Consider the following 17,500-nt stretch of genomic DNA (forward strand, 5'->3'; position numbering starts at 1 on the left):
CTGCATCAAGAGCCCCTCACCAGAGTCAAGGAACCTCCCTTGAGGGGCCTTGGATCAAGAGCTCCTCACCAGCGTCAAGGAACCTCCCTTGAGAGGTCTTGGATCAAGAGCCCTTCACCAGCGTCAACTAACCTCCCTTGAGGGGCCTTGGATCAAGAGCCCCTCACCAGCGTCAACTAACCTCCCTTGAGGGGCCTTGGATCAAGAGCCCCTCACCAGTGTCAACTAACCTCCCTTGAGGGGCCTTGGATCAAGAGCCCCTCACCAGCGTCAAGGAACCTCCCTTGAGGGGCCTTGGATCAAGAGCCCCTCACCAGCGTCAACTAACCTCCCTTGAGGGGCCTTGGATCAAGAGCCCCTCACCAGCGTCAAGGAACCTCCCTTGAGGGGCCTTGGATCAAGAGCCCCTCACCAGCGTCAAGGAACCTCCCTTGAGGGGCCTTGGATCAAGAGCCCCTCACCAGTGTCAACTAACCTCCCTTGAGGGGCCTTGGATCAAGAACCCCTCACCAGCGTCAAGGAACCTCCCTTGAGGGGCCTTGTATCAAGAGCCCCTCACCAGTGTCAACTAACCTCCCTTGAGGGGCCTTGGATCAAGAGCCCCTCACCAGTGTCAACTAACCTACCTTGAGGGGCCTTGGATCAAGAGCCCCTCACCAGTGTCAACTAACCTCCCTTGAGGGGCCTTGGATCAAGAACCCCTCACCAGCGTCAAGGAACCTCCCTTGAGGGGAACATCTGTAACAACGGCGCTTGACACTCGTTGTACCGTCCATCATTTTCTTGTTCAGTCCTGGTCGTGAAAAGTTTGGTTCCTCTCTGAGGCTAAAAGTCAGAAAGATATGGATACACTCGCCATCAATTTAGGTAAAGGGATAATACTGACAATATTTCGACATTATATTATAGGCTATGTTTCGCTCACCCAGAACTTTGTCAAAAGCTTGCTCTGTCAAAAGCTGACGATGGATATTATGTTTGAAGGTCGTCGTTATTGAAACATTGCCAGTCAAGATCTTTATAGAAAGAGGTTCTCATAATGCCAACTTGACAGCAGAGTTCTGATGTCCACAACACCAGTTCTTGTGTTCACTACAAAAGTTCTTGTGTTCACTACAGCAGTTCTTGTGTTCACTTCATCATTTCTTGTGTTCACTATATCGGTTCTTGTGTTCACTACACCAATTCTAGTGTTCACTGCCCTAGTTCTTGGGCTCACTACAACAGGAAGGAGAAAGAGAGACAGAGAGGGAGATGTACTGATAAAAAAGGATGAGACAGAGTGTGAGACATGATGAGAAACAAATATTTTTTCCTCTATTCTTCGTATCAAATAAAAAAATACAATAAATTATTGCTGTATAAATTTATCAATAAATTGGTTTATTCCTACAATAATTATTATTACTACTATTTGTATTGAATTATTATTATTATTATTATTATTATTATTATTATTATTATTATTATTATTATTTTTAATCTTAACAACAATAACAGCAACAAAAACAACAACAATAATAATAATAATAATAATAATAATAATAATAATAATAATAATAATAATAATAATAATAATATTATTATTATTATTATTATTATTATTATTATTATTATTTTAGTAACACATCGGCCGTCTCCCACCAAGGCAGGGTGGCCCGATAAAGAAAAACTTTCACCATCATTCACTCCATCACTGTCTTGCCAGAAGGGTGCTTTACACTACAGTTTTTAAACTGCAACATTAACACCCCTCCTTCAGAGTGCAGGCACTGTACTTCCCATCTCCAGGACTCAAGTCCGACCTGCCGGTTTCCCTGAATCCCTTCATGTTACTATCAGCCACTTGATACTGCTATCAGCCACCTGGCAGTCCTATCAGCCACCTGGCAGTGCTATCAGCCACCTGGCAGTGCTATCAGCCACCTGGCACTAAATTTACAGTTGAACGTTTTCTAAGCCTCGTAAAATCCAGGCAGCCAGTCTTTGATTTAATTGACATAAACCCTGGAAGTGTACGGATGATCGAGCCTACACTCTCAGGCGTGACCCACCGAGAGTCATAATGATTCTAGCTTCCCCATGACAAAACTCCATCATCATACAGAGGACCTCATTTCTCATCATATTTGAGTCATTTCTCCAGCGTCTCTCACTCTCTGTCTCACATTTCTCACCTCCATTTCTTGGGAAGACTAATCCCAGATTCTCCCCTGGAAGAGATTCTTCCATTTATGCCAGATAGAAATGAATCGAAAAACATTTTCTTGCAAAAAGCCAGAGGAATATATATATATATATATATATATATATATATATATATATATATATATATATATATATATATATATATATATATATATATATATATATATATATATATATATATATATATATATATATATATATATATATTATATATATATATATATATATATATATATATATATATATATATATATATATATATATATTATATATATATATATATATATATATATATATATGTCGTGCCGAATATGTAAAACTGGTCAATTAGCAAGAACTCATTTAAAATTAAGTCCTTTCTAAAATTTTCTCCTATACGTTTAAAGATATATATTTTTTTCATTAATGTTAATGTAAAAATTTTTAATTTTGCACCAAAAGGAACTTAGAAAACTTACCTAACCTTATTATAACAAGAACAATTTATTTTAGCCTAACCCAACTAAACATATTTTAGATTTGTTTACAATAATTTAATACTAAACAAACACAGTGAAATATATTTTTTTCGTTAGGTTCAGAATGATTTTGGCGAAATTATTGCATACACAATTTTTCACTTGTCCTATATGGCAAGATGAACGTTGCTACTTAAGATCGCAAGTTCTGCCTATTCGGCACGACATATATATATATATATATATATATATATATATATATATATATATATATATATATATATATATATATATATATATATATATATATATATATATATATATATAGGAATTCGCAAGAGCAGGCGAAATATTCATAAACACTGATCTCTGACCGTAGGAGACTCGAACCTACGAACCTCGGAACAAGGTACGTAGTGCTTTACCATTCTCACCACACTGGACCAATACCTTGGCGCCCAGTTTGCCTTGGATCAACGTCTAGTTGTCTCCCTCTTTAAGAACTCATGGTGCTGGTTCTCTCCCTCTTTAAGAACCCATGGTGCTGGTTCTCTCCTTCTTTAAGAACCCATGGTGCTGGTTCTCTCCTTCTTTAAGAACCCATGGTGCTGGTTCTCTCCTTCTTTAAGAACTCATGGTGCTGGTTCTCTCCCTCTTTAAGAACCCATGGTGCTGGTTCTCTCCCCTTTTAAGAACCTATGGTGGTGGTTCTCTCCCTCTTTAAGAACCCATGGTGCTGATTCTCTCCCTCTTTAGGAACCCATGGTGGTGGTTCTCTCCCCTTTTAACAACCTATGGTGCTGGTTCTCTCCCTCTTTAAGAACCCATGGTACTGCTACTCCATCACGGTGTATATAATGAGAAATATAGACCGTCAGGTATATATGCATAAGTATAAATTCCTCTAGGTGTGTATATACAAACAGGTATCTCATCGTATCTACTCGAAAAGATGCTCACTTGTCAGTGTATCTACACAAAGAGAATCTCTCCTAAGGAACAGAAAGACGCAATACTATGAAAGAACACACAAATAACCCGCACATAGGAGAGAGGACGATCCGACTTGAACCATTTACAAAGTCACACTAACACAAAATAGTGAAGGAGCCAGTATATATAGGCGAGAGGGAACAAGGACGGTACCAAGAGAGGAGGTAGTGGTAGTGGTAAGGCTGGTAATGGGAGGAGTAGTAGACAGTAGGTAGAGAACTTTTAGTGCCACAAGAGTGACAAGGGGAGTGAAGGGAGGCAGTAGTAAATGTAGTAGCAACGGTAGAGGACTGGAGGGGATATCCCATTGTCCTTTTAAATTACTCCCTATCCTTTAAAATACTATATAGACTTATTTGCCCCCAAGCTGATTCATAAATCCCGAACTTACACAAAAATAGTGAAATTTGGCAGTGCTATCAGGCGTACTGATGTTTACCAGATGTTTACCAAGGTTGTGTATACACTGAGAGGTGTAAGTCTCTCACTGCGTATGTGCTAACGATTTATTTTAATCCCTAAAACTGGTAGCAGTGGAGATTTATTCTAATAAGTGACTCGGTGATTACGCATTATCGGGTACGTAACAAATCTCTTATTAAAGTATATTTTTTTTTTTCAAAAACTTTTTCTTTTCTTTTTAAAAGTTTTCTTTTAGGAGAAAGTCTGAAAAGTTTCTTTCACTCGACTTGGGCATTCTTTAATCTCAGATCTAATATGTAAAACTTGTAAAGCTGCGATGTGTCTTTGATGGTGCCAGGGACTGTCTTTGATGGTGCCAGGGACTGTCTTTGATGGTGCCAGGGACTGTCTTTGATGGTGCCAGGGGATGTTTTTGATGGTGCCAGGGGATGTTTTTGATGGTGCCAGGGACTGTCTTTGATGGTGCCAGGGACTGTCTTTGATGGTGCCAGGGGATGTTTTTGATGGTGCCAGGGGATGTTTTTGATGGTGCCAGGGACTGTCTTTGATGGTGCCAGGGACTGTCTTTGATGGTGCCAGGGACTGTCTTTGATGGTGCCAGGGACTGTCTTTGATGGTGCCAGGGACTGTCTTTGATGGTGCCAGGGACTGTCTTTGATGGTGCCAGGGGATGTTTTTGATGGTGCCAGGGGATGTTTTTGATGGTGCCAGGGACTGTCTTTGATGGTGCCAGGGTATGTCTTTGATGGTGCCAGGGACTGTCTTTGATGGTGCCAGGGACTGTCTTTGATGGTGCCAGGGGATGTTTTTGATGGTGCCAGGGGATGTTTTTGATGGTGCCAGGGGATGTTTTTGATGGTGCCAGGGACTGTCTTTGATGGTGCCAGGGGATGTTTTTGATGGTGCCAGGGACTGTCTTTGATGGTGCCAGGGGATGTTTTTGATGGTGCCAGGGGATGTTTTTGATGGTGCCAGGGTATGTCTTTGATGGTGCCAGGGGAGGTCTTTGATGGTGCCAGGGGATGTCTTTGATGGTGCCATGAGCTGTCTTTGATGGTGCCAGTCCCTCCATGATAATGCCAGAGCCCGTCCTCGAGAGTCCTAGAGTTCGACGTTGATTATGCTAATCTTTCTTGATGCTGCCAGAATGTGTCCTTGATAGAGTCACAGCTGGCCCAGTACTCTCAACAGATGGTTCCTAGGAAACTCCTCCATCTGTCTTTGTTTCACCCTAACTTTTTCTATTTGACTTTCTCTCACACTTTCCCCTGCACGCAGACACTTCACTACACTTTCACTCCCTGACGAGAAATTTTTTCCAAAATTCTAATCGCAACAAAATTTACAACAATGGATATACAAAATACAGTTTCTGAACACCTAAAAAAAATAATATGCTATTAACTGATAAAGTGAGAGACCACGAAAACGCTGGGAATAAAACTATTTTTTACAGTGATTATATTGCATATGTAAAAATACCATTGTGAAAATAGAGAAAATACGTGAGCGCTTTCATGTGCTTACACACATATCTTCAGAGGAATATACAGTGGACCCCCGCATAACGATTACCTCCGAATGTGACCAATTATGTAAGTGTATTTATGTAAGTGCGTTTGTACGTGTATGTTTGGGGGTCTGAAATGGACTAATCTACTTCACAATATTTCTTATGGGAACAAATTCGGTCAGTACTGGCACCTGAACATACTTCTGGAGTGAAAAAATATCGTTAACCGGGGGTCCACTGTATATTCCTCTGAAGATGTGTGTAAAGACATGAAAGCGCTCAGGCTTTTTTCTAATTTTCACTGTGGTATTTTTATAAGAACATAAGTAAGAAGGAACACTGCAGCAGGCTTACTGGCCCATACGAGGCAGATCCAATTCTCCCACCGGCTTAAGCCAATACCACAAAGCGTTTATTGTGCTTTCACACAGCATAAACCCATAACTACTCACGAAATTATAATAGCATGATTGCAAACGAACCACGGAACGGGTGGGGCCTTGAACTGGCCAGGAGTTACAGGACTCACTTACCATGGGTTCAAATCCCACCCAGTGAAGGGGTACTAGGAAATTTATCTATACACACAGAAGTGTTAGCAAAGAAACACATTGAAAGATGAGACAACAAGTGCCACATACACCGGAAATTAAGAAGAAAATACATATAATTAAGACATCAACAAAGATAGACACCACGGACTGCACACAGGTTGTTACACATTAGAATTAGATCTTACGTGCTTACGTACGTACTTAAGTAAGTACTTACGTACATCATTCACTTGTTCACACTGTACTTAATCAAACACTATAGTAAATATAGCTGCAGTTATTCAGTGATCTTATATATGTATATATATATATATATATATATATATATATATATATATATATATATATATATATATATATATATATATATATATATATATATATATACTCCTCACTATATAATTCTCATTGTTAACTATATAATACTTATTGTTTACTAAATAATTCTTATTGTTAACTAAATAATTCTTATTGTTAACTATATAATTCTTATTGTTAACTATATAATTCTTATTGTTAACTAAATAATTCTTATTGTTAACTAAATAATTCTTATTGTTAACTATATACAGTAGCTACATAAAGCCATTCAGATACTATATAACTGCATATAACTGCGTATCTGTTGTTAACTATATAGTCCTATACAGCCTGCTAACTACTTTATATAAATACTCTTGTTAACTAGATACAACACTATAGAGGTTAACTACACATCATGTTTACTCTGTCACAAATCATGTGGTGGGCGCCATGACACCCAGATAGTCCACTATTTTCGGGAATAGTGGATATTAGAGGTGCAGTTCTGCCCGTATTAGTCGTTTCGCACTCAAAATATATGAGTCGCAAAGAAGTGAACTTAGGTACTAAACGTAATACAAACTTTTACAGGAGACAGTTCTAAGTTTATTAAAGATAATAAAAATGACCTTGCTTAGCGTGTGTGTTTGTTCACCTATTTGTGGTTGCAGGGGTCGATTCACAGCTCCTCTCTCTCTCTCTCTCTCTCTCTCTCTCTCTCTCTCTCTCTCTCTCTCTCTCTCTCTCTCTCTCTCTCTCACTCTCTCTCTCTCTCTCTCTCTCTCTCTCTCTTTCTGTGATGGTCCTGGGGCTTGAGTCTCAGCTCCTGGCCCTCCCGTAAACTACTTATACCGGACACACTCTCTGGCCGCGTACCTACTTTCATAACTGTATGCTTCTAACTATGCTTCTAACCCGAGTCGTTCCACTTCTTAACAACCATTCGACTGAAGAAGTACTTCCTGACATCCCTGTGACTAATTTGCATCGTTAGTTCATCCCCAATCCCTTTATTTTAAAGATTCTTCTTTTCTGTCGGCTGTTTTGAACCAACCGAGTATTTTATACGTCATTATCATGTCTTCCACGGTGTTGTAAAGACTAGTTAGTATTTGTCTGTAGTTCTTTCTTTCAAATCTAAAACCAGTTATGTAATACATTTCTACACTTACTCCATGATGAATCGGGTAGATTTCGTGTATAGGATTCTAAAGGGCTCTTCGTTAAGGTACCTGAATGCCATGTTTAAACTGGTTAGGAGTACATACACTGTTGAGATCATACAGTTAATGTGCACCTCTGGTGACATGCTGTTACATCACCTCTAGGCCATGCATGTCGACTCTAGGTCTGTAGACTATGTTCTATGTATACTGTACCTAGTCTTTATTCTCCTCTCTCTCTCTCCCTCTCTCTCTCTCTCTCTCTCTCTCTCTCTCTCTCTCTCTCTCTTTCTCTCTCTCTCTCTCTGTCAAGAAAATCAAGGCTGGTTGCAAATAAGCTTCACAGAGATGAAGCCTCGAAGCTCACATCAGCAACCTGTTGGAACAAAACTGAAGCTCATGACTCCATCAGAAGCTCCGGACTGTAATCCAGTGAACAATATACTGAGATATATAAAACGTATGTGTCCACTAGCAAGATCAGCGCCACCTGGATGACTTGGGAACCGTGCGTAGGCTGTAAAACCTTCCTCAGAGGTGCAGGACGGGGTGCAGGACGGGGTGCAGGACGGTGCAGGCTGTAAAGCCTTCCTCAGAAGTGCAGGACGGGGTGCAGGACGGTGCAGGCTGTAAAGCCTTCCTCAGAGGTGCAGGATAGTGCAGACTGTAAAGCCTTCTTCAGAGGTGCAGGACGGGGTGCAGGACGGTGCAGGCTGTAAAACCTTCCTCAGAGGTGCAGGATGGGGTGCAGGACGGTGCTGGCTGTAAAGCCTTCCTCAGAGGAGCAGGATGGTACAGGCTGTAAAACCTTCCTCAGAGGTGCAGGATGGTGCAGGCTGTATAGCCTTCCTCAGAGGTGCAGGATGGTGCAGGCTATAAAGCCTTCCTCAGAGGTGCAGGATGGTGCAGGCTGTATAGCCTTCCTCAGAGGTGCAGGATGGTGCAGGCTATAAAGCCTTTCTCAGAGGTGCAGGATGGTGCAGGCTGTATAGCCTTCCTCAGAGGTGCAGGATGGTGCAGGCTATAAAGCCTTCCTCAGAGGAGCAGGATGGTACAGGCTGTAAAGCCTTCCTCAGAGGTGCAGGATGGTGCAGGCTGTAAAGCCTTCCTCAGAGGTGCAGGATGGTGCAGGCTGTGAAACCTTCCTCACAGGTACAGGATGGTGCAGGCTGTAAAGCCTTCCTCAGAGGTGCAGGATGGTGCAGGCTATAAAGCCTTCCTCAGAGGTGCAGGATGGTGCAGGCTGTGAAACCTTCCTCACAGGTACAGGATGGTGCAGGCTGTAAAGCCTTCCTCAGAGGTGCAGGATGGTGCAGGCTATAAAGCCTTCCTCAGAGGTGCAGGATGGTGCAGGCTGTAAAGCCTTCCTCAGAGGTGCAGGATGGTGCAGGCTATAAAACCTTCCTCACAGGTGCAGGATGGTGCAGGCTGTAAAGCCTTCCTCAGAGGTGCAGGATGGTGCAGGCTATAAAGCCTTCCTCAGAGGTGCAGGATGGTGCAGGCTGTGAAACTTTCCTCAGAGGTGCAGGACGGTGCAGGCTGTGAAGCCTTCCTCAGAGGTGCAGGATGGTGCAGGCTGTAAAGCCTTCCTCAGAGGTGCAGGATGGTGCAGGCTGTAAAGCCTTCCTCAGAGGTGCAGGACGGTGCAGGCTGTAAAGCCTTCCTCAGAGGTGCAGGATGGTGCAGGCTGTAAAACCTTCCTGAGAGGTGCATAACGGGGTGTAGGACGGTGCAGGACGGTGCAGGACGGTGCAGGACGGTGCAGGACGATGCATGACCTTGCAGGACGGTGCAGGACGGTGCAGGATGGTGCAGGATGGTGCAGGACGGTGCAGGACGGTGCAGGATGGTGCAGGACGGTGCATGACGGTGCAGGACGGTGCAAGACGGTGCGGGATGGTGCAGGACGGTGCAGTACTGCGCAGGACGGCGCAGGACGGTGCAAGACGGTGCAGGACGGTGCAGGGCGGTGCAGGATGGTGCAGCACGGTGCAGGACGGTTCAGGATAGTGCAGGACGGTGCAGGACGGTGCAGGATGGTGCAGGATGGTGCAGGATGGTGCAGGATGGTGCAGGACGGTGCAGGATGGTGCAGGATGGTGCAGGACGGTGCAGGACGGTGCAGGATGGTGCAGGATGGTGCAGGACGGTGCAGGACGGTGCAGGACGGTGCAGGGCGGCGCAGGACGGTGCAGGATGGTGCAGGATGGTGCAGGACGGTGCAGAACGGTGCAGGACGGTGCAGGATGGTGCAGGACGGTGCAGGACGGTGCAGGATGGTGCAGGATGGTGAAGGACGGTGCAGGACGGTGCAGGATGGTGCAGGATGGTGCATGACTGTGCAGGATGGTGCAGGATGGTGCAGGACGGTGCAGGACGGTGCAGGATGGTGCAGGATGGTGCATGACTGTGCAGGATGGTGCAGGATGGTGCAGGACGGTGCAGGATGGTGCAGGATGGTGCAGGATGGTGCAGGACGGTGCAGGATGGTGCAGGACGGTGCAGGATGGTGCAGGACGGTGCAGGATGGTGCAGGATGGTGCAGGATGGTGTAGGATGGTGCAGGACGGTGCAGGATGGTGCAGGATGGCATAATTGTATAACCTTTCTCAGTTTAAGAACTAATTACCTGGCTTCAGAAAGCGGGTTGTTTACGTAACCTAACAACAGTAAGCACTGTGTAGTATATCTTATTAGATACAGTGAACAGTGCTTACCCAGGCACTGTATGACTCGTACAGGTTTAACACTTCCCGATACCCTATGTTTACATTAGTGGGATGGATAGTTTAACGTGGATAGTTATAACTCCATAACCAGAGAATGTTGACTGAACATGAAAGAGAATATGATAGTAAGTGAATATGATAGTAAGTGAATATGATAGTAAGTGAATATGATAGTAAGTGAATATGATAATAAGTGAATATGATAATAAGTGAATATGATAGTAAGTGAATGTGATAATAAATGAATACGATAAAAAGTGAATATGATATAAGTGAATATGATGATAAGTGAATATGATAGCAAAATTGCATATGGTGTTAATGGAGCAGCGCTCTGGGAGTATAAATTACCACAAGTGTGTCACTGAGAGAGGATCTAGTGAAGCTACGTGGAAAATACGTTTCCGGGACTTGCGCACTGAAGGCGACCTTTTTGTGTCCGATGTATGAGCACATTTGGTATGAACTATAGAAGCATTCTGACTTTTAGTTGCACAGAAGGAACCTCTTAGTGGGAATGAATGCGAAGTGTGTGTGTGTGTGGAAGGAAGGGAGGGTCGGTCAACCATGGATGAGAGGATACCACAAACAGGGAGCACCAGACCATGTCTCAACATACACCAAGGATCACTTTGCTGCACCAGCAACACCACTGCACTCACCACCACGTCGCCACGGTATATATATTGACAAAAAATAAGAGCTTGAAGTCAATGGGGTGGACAGGTAGGTATCTAAGAAGACTGGAGCGGGCGTTTGTAATTAGTAACGATCATTACTGTCTGTCATCTGTGGTGTGTATACGTATTTAGCTACTAATTTTCTCTCTGATTTATGTAGCTAGTCTTACTTGTTAACAGATTATACGAGCATAATTAGCTTAAACAATTACTGTCTTGCTATTTTTTGCAAGAATATTAAGTGAGGAACATTATGCGTGTGAGGCGTATACTTGGCAGTGTGAGGCGTATACTTGGCAGTCTGAGGCGTATACTTGGCAGTCTGAGGCGTATACTTGGCAGTCTGAGGCGTATACTTGGCAGTCTGAGGCGTATACTTGGCAGTCTGAGGCGTATACTTGGCAGTCTGAGGCGTATACTTGGCAGTCTGAGGCGTATACTTGGCAGTCTGAGGCGTATACTTGGCAGTCTGAGGCGTATACTTGGCAGTCTGAGGCGTATACTTGGCAGTGTGAGGCGCATACTTCGCAGTGTGAGGCGTATACTTAGCAGTGTGAGGCGTATACTTAGCAGTGTGAGGCGCATACTTAGCATTACCCTGAATCTTACTGTGATCACGTGGACTGATTACTTGATTTGATATCAGATATTCTCAGTTTGGAGCGAGAGTTGTGAAGCAGAATAAATACGTTGGTAATAACATGTCATCTCTCTGATAACGTCACCATCAAGGCAAACATATCATTCCTCTGATAACGTCACCATCAAGGCAAACATATCATTCCTCTGATAACGTCACCATCAAAGCAAACATGTCATTCCTCTGATAACGTCACCATCAAGGGAAACATGTCATCCCTGTGATAACGTCACCATCAAGGCAAACATGTCATCCCTGTGATAACGTCACCATCAAGGCAAACATGTCATCCCTCTGATAATGTCACCATCAAGGCAAACATGTCATCCCTCTGATAACGTCACCATCAAGGCAAACATGTCATTCCTCTGATAACGTCACCATCAAGGCAAACATGTCATCCCTCTGATAACGTCACCATCAAAGCAAACATGTCATTCCTCTGATAACGTCACCATCAAGGCAAACATGTCATCCCTGTGATAACGTCACCATCAAGGCAAACATGTCATCCCTCTGATAACGTCACCATCAAGGCAAACATGTCATCCCTCTGATAATGTCACCATCAAGGCAAACATGTCATCCCTGTGATAACGTCACCATCAAGGCAAACATGTCATCCCTGTGATAACGTCACCATCAAGGCAAACATGTCATCCCTCTGATAACGTCACCATCAAGGCAAACATGTCATCCCTCTGATAATGTCACAATCAAGGCAAACATGTCATCCCTCTGATAATGTCACCATCAAGGCAAACATGTCATTCCTCTGATAACGTCACCATCAAGGCAAACATGTCATTCCTCTGATAACGTCACCATCAAGGCAAACATGTCATCCCTCTGATAACGTCACCATCAAGGCAAACATGTCATTCCTCTGATAACGTCACCATCAAGGCAAACATGTCATTCCTCTGATAACGTCACCATCAAGGCAAACATGTCATTCCTCTGATAACGTCACCATCAAGGCAAACATATCATCCCTCTGATAACGTCACCATCAAGACAAACATGTCATTCCTCTGAAAACGTCACCATCAAGGCAAACATGTAATCCCTCTGATAACGTCACCATCAAGGCAAACATGTCATTCCTCTGATAACGTCACCATCAAGGCAAACATGTAATCCCTCTGATAACGTCACCATCAAGGCAAACATGTCATCCCTCTGATAGCGTCACCATCAAGGCAAACATGTCATCCCTCTGATAACGTTACCATCAAGGCAAACATGTCATTCCTCTGATAACGTCACCATCAAGGCAAACATGTCATCCCTCTGATAACGTCACCATCAAGGCAAACATGTCATCCCTCTGATAACGTCACCATCAAGGCAAACATGTCACCCCTCTGATAACGTCACCATCAAGGCAAACATGTCATCCCTCTGATAACGTCACCATCAAGGCAAACATGTCATCCCTCTGATAACGTCACCATCAAGGCAAACATGTCATCCCTCTGATAACGTCACCATCAAGGCAAACATGTCATCCCTCTGATAACGTCACCATCAAGGCAAACATGTCACCCCTCTGATAACGTCACCATCAAGGCAAACATGTCATCCCTCTGATAACGTCACCATCAAGGCAAACATGTCACCCCTCTGATAACGTCACCATCAAGGCAAACATGTCATCCCTCTGATAACGTCACCATCAAGGCAAACATGTCATCCCTCTGATAACGTCACCATCAAGGCAAACATGTCATCCCTCTGATAACGTCACCATCAAGGCAAACATGTCATCCCTCTGATAACGTCACCATCAAGGCAAACATGTCACCCCTCTGATAACGTCACCATCAAGGCAAACATGTCATCCCTCTGATAACGTCACCATCAAGGCAAACATGTTATCCCTCTGATAACGTCACCATCAAGGCAAACATGTCATTCCTCTGATAACGTCACCATCAACGCTAACATGTCATCCCGAAATACTCTCCTGTCGTCAGCGAGAGAATGACAACTCGGGCTGTGTTGGTTACAGTAGGAAGGCAAGAACCAATCTTACGTAGGTAAGGTTAGTTAAAGAAGCTATCTGTAGCGTCAAATGCAATTTAGTATGGCTGACTTCCCCACCAACAACAGCACCTGTGATAGATCATACTCTGTTACAGACACTGTTTTGGTAAAGGAAGGTAACAGTAACCAATACAGCCCAGACATAGAGCACAGGATACGCACACATTGAGCCTCGGAAATTATTCCCGTCCACTTTTACGTGAGTTCAATCACAGACGTCAATTATATATATCTATATATGTAATTAACTCGTTCAGATATTTAACTGATTAGGATAAGTAACTTTCTCTCCCCCTATCTCCTCAGCACACAACACACTCACTAGTCAACCCATACCGCTGGGAACACACCACTCCTAATCCGATCAGTGAAGTTAAATGGGTGGCCACCTGGGTACACCAAATATTGTTGACATTATTCTTCTGTTTTACTTATCCTGTTTCCTGACAAAACTTACCTACCTCCCTACCTACCTACCTACCTACCTACCTACGTACCTACCTACCTACCTACCTACTTACCTACCTACCTACCTACCTACCTACCTACCTACCTACCTACCTACCTACCTACCTACCTACCTACTTACCTACCTACCTACCTACCTACCTACCTACCTACCTACCTACCTACCTACCTACCTACCTACCTACTTACCTACCTACCTACCTACCTACCTACCTACCTACCTACCTTCCTACCTACCTACCTCCCTGCCTACCTACCTACCTATCTACCTACCTACCTACCTACCTACCTACCTACCTACCTCCCTACCTACCTACCTACCTACCTACCTACCTACCTACCTACCTACCTACTTACCTACCTACCTACCTACCTACCTACCTACCCACCTCCTTGCCTACTACCTACCTACCCACCTCCTTGCCTACTACCTACTTACCCACCTCCTTGCCTACTACCTACCTACCCACCTCCTTGCCTACTACCTACCTACCCACCTCCTTGCCTACTACCTACCTACCCACCTCCTTGCCTACTACCTACCTACCTACCCACCTCCTTGCCTACTACCTACCTACCTACCTACATCCACTCATCTTCCTTGATCATTGTGTCACAGTGCACGAAAGTAATGTAAAATGGAATTCGACAGACAGTGAAATTCTCTGAATATATTTTCCACCGACCTTAGTGACTCAGAACTATTTTCCTCAAACACACCGAGCCAGGTAAGAGAGAAAATGTATGTAGATTAGTTTAGGTATCTTTTATTGAACGAACTGATGGGGACACAAGGATAGTCTACTCTGTGTGATGAATGGTTTGAAAAACCGACATGTTGAAGATTGAGACACTTATGCAGCATATGGGAATCTTTATTCAGGAAACGTTTCGCCACGCAGTGGCTTCATCAGTCCAATACAAAGAGGAAGGCGTAAGGAGAGGAGGAGAATGAGGTAATCAGTCCCTCAACCTGGAGTCGATGTGTTCAGTCCATCAATCTTGTAGAATGTACAGCATAGGGCCGTAGACATGGCTTATATACTGTAGTGAGGTGACGTGAAGCAGTTGGAGGCGGGGTCATAGTGGTACCATCCACTAGTCGAAGTAGGTCTTCGTCCAAAGGTTGAACAAGTGTTGAAGAATTCTTTGTAACAAGATCCCATGATGCTGCTGTGTCTGACAGTTGTGATGAATGGTTTGAAAAACCGACATGTTGAAGATTGAGACACTTATGCAGCATATGGGAATCTTTATTCAGGAAACGTTTCGCCACGCAGTGGTTTCATCAGTCCAATACAAAGAGGAAGGCGTAAGGAGAGGAGGAGAATGAGGTAATCAGTCCCTCAACCTGGAGTCGATGTGTTCATTCTACACCCCGCCTCCAACTGCTTCACGTCACCTCACTACAGTATATAAGCCATGTCTACGGCCCTATGCTGTACATTCTACAAGATTGATGGACTGAACACATCGACTCCAGGTTGAGGGACTGATTACCTCATTCTCCTCCTCTCCTTACGCCTTCCTCTTTGTATTGGACTGATGAAGCCACTGCGTGGCGAAACGTTTCCTGAATAAAGATTCCCATATGCTGCATAAGTGTCTCAATCTTCAACATGTCGGTTTTTCAAACCATTCATCACAACTGTCAGACACAGCAGCATCATGGGATCTTGTTACAAAGAATTCTTCAACACTTGTTCAACCTTTGGACGAAGACCTACTTCGACTAGTGGATGGTACCACTATGACCCCGCCTCCAACTGCTTCACGTCACCTCACTACAGTATATAAGCCATGTCTACGGCCCTATGCTGTACATTCTACAAGATTGATGGACTGAACACATCGACTCCAGGTTGAGGGACTGATTACCTCATTCTCCTCCTCTCCTTACGCCTTCCTCTTTGTATTGGACTGATGAAGCCACTGCGTGGCGAAACGTTTCCTGAATAAAGATTCCCATATGCTGCATAAGTGTCTCAATCTTCAACATAGTCTACTCTGAATGATAATATAGTCTAAACGCTGCCAACAATTGCTGCAAATTTTCTGATTGTGTATTTGTGTATTCGTTATATTAGTCCAATCAGTGAACAACACTTGCGTAAATATATATATATATATATATATATATATATATATATATATATATATATATATATATATATATATATATATATATATATATATATGCAATAAGATCACAGTAAACAGGTGATTTCAGAATATGCATAACAACCACTCTGAAAGAATAGAGAAATTCCAAGCGCTTTCGTGACTACTCACATTATCAAAGAACTATAAAAGTAAAGCATCCAAGGAAGCTATATAAGGGGTCTGGCCAGCACCTCACTATCAGATCCCACAACGGTTAAACACCTGACGCGCGCCGGCCCAACTGGATAGGTCCTTTGCACAACTCACCAACAAACTATTCTACCCAAGAAAATTTTAAAAATTATTATTTGTCCAGTGTATTATTAAATTCTTCCCAAATTCTATTAATTATAAATGGATCTAATTTATATAAACCAAAGGAAATATTCATATTATTGTCAAAACTGCTTTTTATGAAACAAGATTCAATTATATTCCTGTCGACCATGGACTTGCTTGATACTACTTTCTCAACTTTTTGAAAATCAATTGGATGGTTAAAATCTCTTACATGAATAAATAGAGCATTGGAATCTTGTCCAGTTCTAATGCTATATTTATGTTGTTTTAATCTTAGTTCGAGATTTTTACCAGTTTGACCGTAATAAACTTTATCGCAAATTTTACAAGGAATCTTATAGACACATCCATCAACATTTTGGGGGGAATTCTTTATCAAAAGTTTTTTTACTGTATCAAGATTTTTGAATACAACTTTAATATTAAAAGTCTTAAGAAAAGAAGGCATATCAACCAAGCTTTCATGGTAAGGGAGAACCAACATATTTTTAGTTGAATAAGGCTGGTTGTCCCTTTTTGGACTGTTAAAAGTATTTCTAGCAACTTTAAAAGATTTATCAATTACATTTCTTGGGTATTTCAAATAATTACCCATTACATAAATTTTGGATATTTCCTCATCTATGAACTCAGGACTACAAATACGTAAAGCTACCACGAAAGCTCTTGGAATTTCTCTATTCTTTCACAGTGGTTGTTATATATATATATATTTATTTTTATTTATTTATTTAAAAATTTGAGCACACATACAGAGGTACAAAAAATACAGATAAGAGCAGCATGCCAAAGCCACTTATACTATGCATAGCATTACGGGCTGGCTTAAAATTAACTTAAGATTAACTAAGCAATG

Source organism: Cherax quadricarinatus, chromosome 24 (assembly GCF_038502225.1).
Source record: "Cherax quadricarinatus isolate ZL_2023a chromosome 24, ASM3850222v1, whole genome shotgun sequence".
Lineage (NCBI taxonomy): Eukaryota > Metazoa > Arthropoda > Malacostraca > Decapoda > Parastacidae > Cherax > Cherax quadricarinatus.